Raw genomic sequence first — 12914 nt, forward strand, 5'->3', positions numbered from 1 at the left:
GTCAGAATCACCGGGATCCATGGAAGCGTTCCAGAGTTATGACCTCATAAAGGTACAGTGGTCAGAATTGTAAAAATTGGCCCGGTCATGAACGTGCAAACCACCCTTGGGGGTGAAGGGGTTAAGCAAGCGATACGCGTGGGGTTGCTCCTCACACCCCTGCTCCATGTCTTCAGCCCTGTGTTAGCTTTATTTTGGATGCCTATGGGCATTATTCCCTAGGCTATCCACAGACTTCATGGGTGCCTGGCCATCCACCAGCACATCATCTGGCAATATTGAGCTGGCTTTCAGGGTTTTTGCTCATTAGGTGGTTCAGTGAGTATGTAGCTACAACTTCTCTTACATTTTAACAGCCATATTTGTTTGCAGGCTCCTGAATTGTGGTCCTGGAAAGTTTGTACATTGGGCTGGTATATAGGAATCAATTTGGAGACTACACATGTCTCAGAAAAAACTCTGCACACATGGTGTATTGTGATGGCTTTTCATTGTCTGTACTCTTAATGATACAAAAAGGGCTCTATACCTATTATGGCTGTATGTGATTATTATATGCAGGGGTGTTACATGGACTTCCTTTGTCCTTTTTAAGTGTTTTTAACACGTGTGTTGTGTTTTCCAATAAAGCATTTTTCTACGGTTATTATGTGTTATCAGATTTAATTGGTGTGTAGGCCATTCTTTGCTTGGTCTTTTTTCTCTTACATTTCATGGCTCTCTCCATGCAAGGCTTTTGCACCCTCATATATAGAACCCATTGATTGTTTGGTGCACCCCACACCTTTTTATACAACGTACAGAGAAAAAACTGAAGGATGTACTAATGCAAATGGATGATGAAAAGCGTTATTCTGAACAGTACAAAGACTGAAAATCATATGAAAAAACCTAACAACGATACTTTATTATTAAAAGACCAAAGGTCACACCACAAAGTGAACAGAACAAAAAAACAAAAAAACGTGTCCAATCAGTACCCAAATAAAAACATGTAATGGGGGTTGCCTAGGAGTCCCTATTATCGTCTAAGGCTCAATCCTTCCTTGCCGCGGAGGTTGGCACCCTAGGGGGAGCGTTGTGGCGCCCCCGCTCAACGATGGCTGTCCCTGTGGACCCTGATGTACCCTACAAAGATTAGATGTATAGTGACCAATACATGCCACCTGACTGGATAAACATTGGTCACTATACATCTAATCTTTGGCTACTGAGTGATTGATCATCTGTGGAGTTTGCATTTTTGTGCCATTTTGATCTAACCTCAGGTTAATGATATTCTATATGCTGTGGACTTTATCTATTGTATCTGTTGTATCTATTTGACTCGTGTCACTGATATGCCATCACCTTAATGCCAGTACATAAATGTGTTCCTTTTTATTTTTAATTGTATTTGGGGATTAGGGTCCTCTTTAACACAGTTGATCTCTGTCTATTGATAGGGGCCCCCTTAGCATCGGGGAAGGGATCCCCAGGGGCTGTAGGGTACATCAGGGTCCACAGGGACAGCCATCGTTGAGCGGGGGCGCCACAACGCTCCCCCTAGGGTGCCAACCTCCGCGGCAAGGAAGGATTGAGCCTTAGACGATAATAGGGACTCCTAGGCAACCCCCATTACATGTTTTTATTTGGGTACTGATTGGACACGTTTTTTTGTTCTGTTCACTTTGTGGTGTGACCTTTGGTCTTTTAATAATAAAGTATCGTTGTTAGGTTTTTTCATATGATTTTTTGTTCTGAGACCTTTTACATTTGACAGTTATTTTTGCAGTACAAAGACTGGGCAAAGGGAAGTCATATTCGTCTGAAATAGCTGAAGCGCCAGGTGGAAGAAGCAGAGAAAGAGGCTCAACGTGCCAATGCATTGCATCGTAAATTACAGCGTGAACTGGAGGATGCTACAGAGACAACAGGTGCAATGAACCGTACGGTTAATGCACTGAAAAGCAAACTTAGACGTGGTGATGTATCATTTGTTACAAGATGCAAAGATAGAAAAGGAGTTGACGGAGCGCACTGTAGGAGTGTGGTGACTAAACAGTGTCTGATGACGCAGACAGACTGTGACTGGAGGGCCAAAGCACAAAACCGATATTCTGACCGCTTGGGGCGGGGGAGGCCTAATGTGGAGATGAGGCCATATGGCATACAAAACAGACGGAGACGGTTCTCTCAACCTGTTGGGCAAGGTGACATGGGTGCCCGGTCTCGAGATCCCTGGGTGATGTCGTGTGTTCAACCCCACAACCTTGAACAGAGGGGGGAGGTATGTGGTATAGTGATCACTGTGTCCGCTAGGGGGCGCTGTGTGGGTGTCCCAGGACAGACGGATAGCCATGTCCAGAGTGGTAACAGGAGCAGGGTCTTAAATGACCGTTATGTATCACAAGGTGGGTTGTTATGAATGGGTCACCGTGGAGAAAAAAGCAAACAAGCTAAGCCACAGAAAAGAGAGTGGTTGGTAACTATGCAGATTGCAGATCCCTGATCTTACCACACAACTAGCAGTAGCCGTGGAGTGTGCGTACGATGAACCTAGATGCCTCGTCACAGCCAGAGGACTACATAAGCCTAAAGCAAGAAAAGGGAAAACTAACTGCCCCAGAGCAGACCCTGAAGGAATAGAATGCCGCCTAGGGGGGCACGTGTGCGGGTCAGGCACGTGTGTCTCCCTGCAGCATAAGTATCACTGCAGCAAAAGTATCTGAAGATGCAGTTATTATTACGGCAGTTAGTCTCGGCAGGAGTCAGGACCCCACACTATGTACCTGTCTCGTTTGGGTATGTCTGCTGAGTAAGCCCATCTTATTACTTGGAATTAGCTTTTCTTAACCTATCTTAATTCTTCACCATGTTTACATATACCCTCACATTGTTTGCTCCTTTTATCCTCACTCTCCTTCGCTATCCCCAAACCCCAGCACCCTCTAACCAAATAATCATCTCCCCTTCCCTCTTTCCTCCCCACCTGACCTCCTCTGCTGAACTGCTACTCAATCTCAAATCTGTCCAAATGAAACATAAAGCAAGCTGCCCACTCTCCTCCCATCTGCTCTCCCTTTCTCTGCTTCTTCTCACTGCTGGTGACATATCTCCCAATCCTGGAACCCCACAGCTCATATCCCCCATTACTACCCCTTACTACTGCTCCCTATCTAATAAGAACTACCGCAATCTTTCCAACTTAAAACCTGTGCCATTGACACCCATCCCCCTGCTCCCTCTCTCGGGAGCACTCTGGAATGCTCCATTCGCTTTGTTGCCCCCATTCGCTTCCAAACACCTGGAACAGCACGTCCATGCTGAACTTTCCTCCCACCTATCATCTAACTTGCTCTTTGACAATCTACAATCTGGTTTCCGCCCCCCATCACTCCACTGAGACAGCCCTGACCAAAATTACTAATGACCTACTTACAGCCAAATCAAACGGACAATACTCTATACTCCTGCTTCTAGACCTGTCCTCTGCATTCGACACAGTTGACCACTGCCTCCTACTACAGATCCTCTCCTCCTTTGGCATCAAAGGCCTTTCCCTATCCTAGATCTCCTCATACCTTTCCAATCGCACATTCAGTGTCTCCCACTCCCACACCACCTCCTCATCCCATCCTCTCTCTGTTGGAGTCCCCCAAGGCTCTGTTTTAGGACCCCTACTCTTCTCAATCTATACACTTGGTCTGGGGCAACTCAAAGTCTCACGGACTACCACCTTTATGCTGATGACACCCAGATCTACCTCTCTGGCCCAGATGTCACCTCTCTGCTGTCCAGAATCCCAGAGTGTCTATCAGCCATATCCTCCTTCTTCTCCTCTCGCTTCCTCAAGCTCAATGTGGACAAATCTGAACTCATCATCTTTCCTCCATCTCTCAGATCTTCCTTACCCGACCTAGCTATAAAAATTAATGACATCACACTTTCCCCAGTACCGGAAGTCCGCTGCCTTGGAGTAACCTTTGACTCTGCCCTGTCCTTCAAACCGCACATCCAAGCTCTTTCTACCTCCTGTCGCCTCCAGCTCAAAAATATTTCCAGAATCCGTCCTTTCCTCAACCCTCAGTCTACTAAAATGCTTGTGCATGCCCTCATCATCTCCCGCCTCGACTACTGCAACATCCTTTTCTGTGGACTCCCTGCTAACACCCTCGCACCTCTCCAGTCCATCCTTAACTCTGCCGCCCGACTAATTCATCTCTCTCCTCGCTACTCCTCCGCTTCTCCCCTCTGCAAATCCCTTCACTGGCTCCCATTCCCTCAGTGTATAAAGTTCAAATTACTAATACTGACCTACAAGGCCATCTATAACCTGTATCCCCCATATGTCTCTGAACTAATCTCCCGATACCTTCCCTCACGTAATCTCCGGTCCTCCCAAGACCTCCTTCTCTCCTCCACACTAATTCGCTCCTCACCCAACCGCCTCCAAGACTTCTCCCGAATAGCCCCTATTCTCTGGAATTCTTTGCCCCAACAAGTCCAACTATCAACCACATTTGGATCCTTCAGACGGAACCTGAAAACCCACCTCTTCAAGAAAGCCTACAGCCTGCAATGACCCTGCTACCTCCTTCTCTCTCACCACTACCGGTGATCTCACCTCAACCAACACCAAAACTGCTGCAACCCACCAACCTACTGTCTCCTTCCCCACCATCCTATAGCATGTAAGCCCAAAAGGGCAGGGTCCTCTCTCCCCTCTGTATCAGTCTGTCATTGTTAGTTTGTTTACTGTAAGTGATATCTGTAATTTGTATGTAACCCCTTCTCATGTACAGCACCATGGAATCAATGGTGTCATATAAATAAATAATAATAATAATAATAATAATAGCCCCCACACATGTATTGACGGTGAAATAAGATGAAGGCACAAACACAGGCAGGAAAATAGGCTGAGCAAATGATGGGGTCCAAACTAACTAGACAGGAAAGGAAAGGGAAGACATTATCTGCAACCTGCAAAAAACCCTACAAAATAATGTCCAACACTTCTGATAGCAAAATTAACCCTGAAGTCACTAGACTTCTCCCACTATATCAGCACTCTGAAATATTCTGAGACAGAGCAAAAAGAGACCAAACTAGTAAGGAACAAAAAGCCAATTGGCAAAATACTGATAAATAAGAGTGGAAATTCAGCTCAGCCCCCAGCCGGGGCTGGGAGACCTCACAAAAAACTAAAAAGACCAACAAAATCAAGTGTGAACATTAGCAGAAAAACTTAGCTTTAGATGACTGGAACAGAGCTGAAAACCAAGAGCTGACAAGCCAGAAGGAATCACCAGCAACTGAATAGGGCGTCGGCTGTCTTAAATCCAATCTAAGAATCCTGAAATCCAATCATCATCCTCATTCTCAGGTGGCAGATCTCCACCGATCAAACCAGCCGCACCACCTCCCGTCACCACCAGAGGGAGTCCAGAAGGGGAAATCACAACTGGTGAGAATGAACTCACAACAGTGGGTGGCCTTGGGATGAAGGCTTGATTATGTGCTGATCAGCAGAGCTGATCTTTCGTTCCAATGTGTTAGGGTGAAACCTTCAGGTGATTGATGAGACGGGTGGAATCAATCACCTACAGACCCACCTGGGATGGGTATCTAGAACGCCATAGTAAAGTATATGTGTATGAATGCTTGAAGGACCTGTGATGAGGTCATAGCCATGTGATCTAGTGGGCATGGCTATGGACCATATAAGGTGGCCAGGGTAGGTCACATGAGTGAATGCTTGGACCCGGTTAGTCCATATGGAAGGTCTCATCTGGGCTGACGCGGCTGCCTTCCTGACAGCACGTGAAGAGGCTGTGTATAATGGCTGCATATGTCTGATAGTTTCCTGGAGGGAATGAACATCTGCACTGAGAAGCAGCTATGAGAAGGTAACCCGAACAAGGGATGTAACTGTGAGGCTAGAGAGCCTGTGTACCGGACATAGCATATCCTGTGTGTCCACGGGATTAACAGAGGGGAGCTCTATAATGGACGCTAAGCTGTTGATATGAACTTTCTGTTGCTGTTGATGGTTTATGCTGCATAATAAACCGAATGGACTGAGATTATGTTGAGAAATCTGTGCCAGACCTGATTTATCGGCTGCCTAGCGAGTATCCCCTACCTTAATAACAAGTGCTACCTTACAGTGTGTAGAAGCAGACAGCTCCTATAAGGGGGCACGTGGTGGTAGATTACTTTCCCACTAAGTGATGGCCAAAGGATATATCCAAGAAAAGAGGCAGCTGACAGCTGGACTGGACACTAGGCTGGACGCTCGTTCAAAATTCCAAGGAATCCACTTGAAGGAACAACAGCATAAAGGTAAGTAGACAGCGTCCAATCCAGGGTGATTAGTTCCAATAAGACAAAGTTTATTCCGCCATCACATAACAACATTTCAACTTATTATAGGTCTTTAGCCAGTATAATCAAAGGATGTAATCACAAACAGGTGGCTGCTGCTTAAATAACTGCACGCAACGGAAGGCAACAATCTTGATGCTAACAGTTTCGCAAGAATTTACTTATAAGTTGACTTGATGATGTGATGTCACGGGTGACTAGATACTTCGCCTCAAGCAGGGCGAATTTTTATGACACACGTGACCCTGGATACACCGCCTCCAGCAGGGCGAATTTAAACAATGAAACATGCAGCCGGATACACCGCCTCCAGCAGGCGAATTTCAATAGTTACATGTGTATCTGGATACACCGCCTCCAGCAGGGCGAATTTACAGAGATAAGGGAAACACCAGGGAAACCTATACAATGGAGGGCCCTGCAATAGGAAACGGGGAAGTGGAGACCTCCTGCACTCCCCTGAGTCAGTGTCTCTACACTCCTGACGGTCCCTAGGCAGGTTCTGCACTTGGCGACGAGTAGGATACCTAAAAACCCTAGCTCGCCCTGCACCTATCCCTTTCTAATGAATTGGACTGTGCAGAAACTAATCCCACCACTGCACTAAAACACATAAGGAAAGTTACAAACAGGGAAAAACCACTTAGCTTTGCTCTGTTGCTATTGCTCCCAGCAACAGAGTCCAGCACCTGAGTGCAGCTTTCCTCCTTAATAGCTGCTACTTCACCAAAGCTTTGTCAGAGCTGCAAGGGACTCCTCACTATTGCTCCTATGTGGCACCCCTGAGGGTTCAATTGCCACAGAGGTACTGCACCTCCTCCTGAGGTGTGGTACCCCACCATCCAGATAAGGTGGAGACACCTGACCACACTCCAACACCTGCATCCCACACAACATAGTAGTGTAGCAAAGCACCCTTTGGTGGCTCCCTGCTTGGAACACGAAGCGTGCTGGGAGGCGGGTGGAGTTTAGTCTGCACTAAAAGAGCGGGAAGAGTTTAGGATTTAGTCAGTCTGACCGAGTCAGAGGAGGAGAGAAGATCCCCTGAGTGGGATGGATGGAAGGAAGTGATGCAGCCAACCTCAGTAACCTGGGTGCGCTGGCACAGGAAAGAGACAGCGATGGAAAGCCTGACTCTCCATCAGAAAGAAGGATTAGTACGGAATGTAAGGAGAGGAGGACTAAGGATTAGGGTTAGAAGAGAACCCTTCCCAAGTTCACAGCGCAAGGCCGGGGTCCGGTCCCCGAGGTTGTATGGATACTAATGGTCCTGCAGCAGACACCGGAGGAATAGAAGTTGTCACCACTTTATTCCCACACAAGACTTGGGGGCACAACAGCATCAAGAGTGAGCCGGGACTAGGTAGTAAGGAGTCCCCGAAGCAGGCTACAGCTGTTTGCCGTACAAGTAGAGTTCATAGGAACATCTGACAGGAGGAACTCCAGTGTAACTCAGTACTGTGAGTACTTCACTATAGGCACAAGAAGGAAGACATTCAGAGAAGGCATATGTTGGCAGAGTGTTGGAAAGGAGTACTTCATTTTGCCTCGAAGTTGGCTGAGCTCCTGACCCAGAGGACACGGCACGGAAGCAGGCACCTGTACCACTACAGACTGTGAGTAAAGCTTTGGAACTACATGTCCTGGCGTCCTCCACTTATTCCCGCGTCAACCTCCTCAGCACTACTACATCTCCGCGCCTGACACCGTACTATCTACGTCTCCCCTTCCCCATCACTTCACCTACTCTGCCCTGGGACTACAGCCCTACCAGTGGAGGGCCACACCATCATTGCTGCACCACACCATCTGTCCCAGAGGATCTGCTTGCAGCGTCGGCTTAACACCTCCCTTGCCGAACACCACAGGAGGCATCACGAATCACTCATAAACTTTAATCGTCATAAGCACACTGAACATTTCCCCTTTTTACAATGGGCGCCCAGAGCCACGGGCCAGGTCCCAGCTGCCGTGACATCTCCCATTGAAGCTCATCGGGCCTGGTACCGAGTACCCCACCAGCCCTGGGAGGGTGACCCACCTTCACCACCATGACTCTGAGCTGCAAGGCACTCTTCTCTAGCTCCTTCCTCCACCAAGGATGGTTGGAAATGACCAATACACCAACAGTGAGTGAGACCACCTGACTCTCCTTTATAGGCAAGAGCCAGAACCATCACACCTGCTAGTGATTCCCGTGTAATAATACTAGCCACCACCGGGGGCAAAACTAGAACTAAAGACACCACTGTGTAATGACCCTAATGGCCACCGGGGGCAAAACTAACTTTAAGCAAACAGCTTAAAGGAAAAAAAAGTTACATTTGCTTTTATCTGTCACAATCCATCATGGATTGTGACAGATGAGGGCTGTATGAATAGTATTTACAATAGTGGACTGACGTCTGTGGCAATTTACTAATACTCATGACAATTTTCTAGTAATATGCAATCTTTTCATTGGTACCTCCATAACTTCAGCACAGACTCTGTATCGCTCTCCATGTAGCTCTGCACACCTTCATTTTGCTGTCTTTCTCACAGTCAACACTCTTTGGCAGCAATGTTCTGCACTATCTTGTTTGGGACTGGTACATACTTGTGCCCTTTACCTCACAATTACTGCGTGACTGTGGCCCTCACACACAGGCACCAGTCTCCTGACCGCATAGTGGTAGGTACCAATTCTACACAGGTGGTCTGCAGACTAAGTAAGAGAATACATTTAAATAACATTTAAATTACATCTGGTGACTCATAGACAATATCTTCTCTGATTTGAGTCCTTCATTCCTCTTTTTCTTCTCCAGATCACCATAAAGACTTCTTTGAGCCATGAATTATCTCTGCAGGAATAGAACATCTTTGACTTCCTACTTGGAGCATCCTCACAACCTCAACAAAACTATCCATAGTGCTCCAGACAGTAACAGTGCCTTCTACTATAAATTTAGTGGCTTGCAAAAGTATTCACCCCATTTGGTATTATTTTGGAGTTTGCTACCTCACAACCTGGAATTTCACTGGTTTTTTGAGGGTTTACATCAATTCATGTAAAGAATATGCCTACAACTGTGAACATTTGGTTTTCTTTTTATTGTGAAACAAACAACAAATAGGACAAAATAACTGAAAACTTGAGTGTGCAGAAGTATTCACCCCCTAAAGTCAGTACTTTGTAGAGCCTCCATTTGCGGCAATCACAACTGCAGGTCGCTTTGGATACGTCTCTACGAGCTTTCCACATCTTGTCACTAGGATTGTTCTCCAATCCTCAAGGCAAAACTGCTCTAGCTCCTCCAAGTTAGTTCCTTTATTTTAGACACAGGACACCTACAGATCATCAGGCAAATATCAGATATTTCTCCTAACAGCCTATTAGTCACCTTAGAGATGAACAGCCTATACACGTCAATCAAACATAACCTTGGCCTTACAACAGTTAACAGTATACTGTATACCTCCAACCTCTCTCACAATTCTAGGCTAACTCTTATCAATAGTGGTATGTGAAATTTTTTTCTGTTTGGCGAACAATTCTTCCTACAAATTTGTGGGACTACCATGGGTTCGAATGTGGTACCAGGTTACAACAACTGTTACTTGGACTCTTTTGAACAAGAGGTCATATATACCAATGACACCTTAAGAGATATTCTAAATGCTGGCTGAGACTTATAGATGACATATTCTGCATATGGAACGGCACATTGTAGTCTTTATTCACGTTTTTCAATAACCTAAATTCTGTCCGACCCGAATTCCAATTCCCCCCTTAATTTTGACACAACCAGGATTTCCTTTCTAGACACACTTGTACAAAAAGACAGAGAGGGCAAGCTTACTGCTGATTTTTATACTAAACCCGCTGATTGCAATAACCCTTTACACAACTCAAGTTATATCACTCCAGGACTACCAAAAATAGTTTACACCGCTCCCAGTTTCACTGGTTTTCCAGAATAAAACTTGCCCTCCCGTCTTGATAAAAAGTCTTAAAAATTCTCTGAGAGAAACTATCCAGCACGGATTCTCACACAGGAGAATCTCAGAATTCTCAATAGTGAACAGACACCCTCACCAACATCTAAAATGAAACGTATTCCCTTTGTACATACACATCATCCCATAATGCCCAAATTCTAGAACACCATCAGAAAATATTGGCCACTTCTAAAGGGGGCTTTACACATAGCGATATCGCTAGCGATATCGCTAAAGCGTCAATGATTTTGTGACGCAGCAGCGATATCGGTAGCGACCTCGCTACATATGACACCTACCTCCGACCGCCCCCGCTGGCTATCGCTGATCGTACGAGATCGGCCTGGTCCATTTCTCGTCGTCGGCTTCCTGCTGGCGCCGACGAGCGAGCCATGGACGCGGGCGAAAGACGGCCATCATCGCCGTGTCTGACAGGTAAGTAACGACCGCCGAGCATCGCTGCATCGCTGGTGAGATCTGGCAGCTCACTAGCGACCATTTAGCGATGCACCAGCGATCCTGACCGGGTCATATCGTGGCCGGGATCGCTGGTGCATCGCTAAATGTAATGGGGCCTTAACAAACACATATCCACAGTTAGAGGCCTTTAAGACCCTGGCTTTGATATGCACAAGGAGACATCAAAATATTAGGGACCACTTAGTGAGAGCAGATGTTGGGAGCCTATGTAAACAACCCACACAGAGCTTCCTCGGGACAAAAAGAATGGGTACATTTCCATGCTTGGGGTATGCCGCCTGCTCAAATGTGATCAAATCTAATGAGGTCATCCATCCACATACAGGGAAATGTTACCCCATCAACATAATTACACAACTGACCTGATATAACAGGATATAGGTTAGTACTATGATACTTCAATGATGCCCTTTACTGTCCTCTATTTCCTTACCCTCTAACCTCTTACCTTTGAACATATTGTCTCACTTACCAACACCTTCCTGATTTGAAGTATGCAGAATATCATGCTCTGGTCGCTATATGCCTAATGCTCATTTTCCTCCAATAACTATTGCCTTTTAGCATTACGCTGCTGTCCTTTTATTTCTATTTTTATATTTATATCTTGTTTGGCATATGTTCATGTACAATATTCCAGTTACACTAGGTTGGTCATTATCTTATTTCTCAATATATTGTTTTTTATGTCCTTGTGTAGTTGTACTGCACAATAACTCTGTATATGTTTCCCTTTTATTGATGTTTTGAAAAAGACCCAGGTTGGGTCGAAACATAAACTTATCGGTTTACCCATCATCTCTTATTATTATACTGGAACACTATGGTGAATAGTGTTGAGCATTCCGATACCGCAAGTATCGGGTATCGGCCGATACTTGCTGTATCGGAATTCCGATACCGACTTCCGATATTTTTTCAATATCGGAAGTCGGCATCGGAATCGGAAGTTCAAAGTTGATTGACAGCCTGACGTCATCATGATGCGCGGTGTGTGCGCATCATAATGCGCCGTCATTTCGGGCCTTCCGGGGGTCTCTGCCGGCCTGCCGGGGGGCTATGTGGACTGCCTGGGTTCTGTACCGGCCTGCCGGGGGGCTGTGCCGGCCTGCCGGTGGTCTGTACCGGCCTGCCGGGGGGCTGTGCCGGCCTGCCGGTGGTCTGTGCACCCTGTGGGGGTCTGTACCGGCCTGCCGGGGGGCTGTGCCGGCCTGCCGGGGGGCTGTGCTGATGTCCGGGGGTCTGTGCAAGCATCGTCCGATGGGACTACAAGTCCCATCTGGCGATGCCTGCTACCATGACAGTGATTGACACATTAGCCAATGATGGGACAGTAGCAGTCCCATCATCCGGCTAATGTGTTAAATGTTAAAAAAAAAAAAAAAAAAATACTACATACATACTACATGCATGCTACATACATACTACATGCTACATACATACTACATACATACCACATACATACTACATACATACTACATACATACCACATACATACCACATATATACCACATACATACTACATACATACTACATACATAATACATACATAACACATATATACTACATGCATGCTACATACATACTACATGCTACATATATACTACATACATACTACATACATACATACTACATATATACTACATGCATGCTACATACATACTACATGCTACATACATACTACATATATACTACATACATACTACATGCATGCTACATACATACTACATGCTACATACATACCACATACATACTACATACATACTACATACATACTACATGCATGCTACATACATACTACATGCTACATACATACTACATATATACTACATGCATGCTACATACATACTACATGCTACATACATACTACATATATACTACATGCATGCTACATACATACTACATGCTACATACATACTACATATATACTACATACATACTACATACATACTACATGCATGCTACATACATACTACATGCTACATACATACTACATATATACTACATGCATGCTACATACATACTACATGCTACATACATACTACATATATACTACATGCATGCTACATACATACTACATG

The sequence above is a fragment of the Dendrobates tinctorius genome, unplaced genomic scaffold (genome assembly GCF_039654945.1).
Source record: "Dendrobates tinctorius isolate UK_male_01 unplaced genomic scaffold, ASM3965494v1 ptg000036l, whole genome shotgun sequence".
NCBI lineage: Eukaryota > Metazoa > Chordata > Amphibia > Anura > Dendrobatidae > Dendrobates > Dendrobates tinctorius.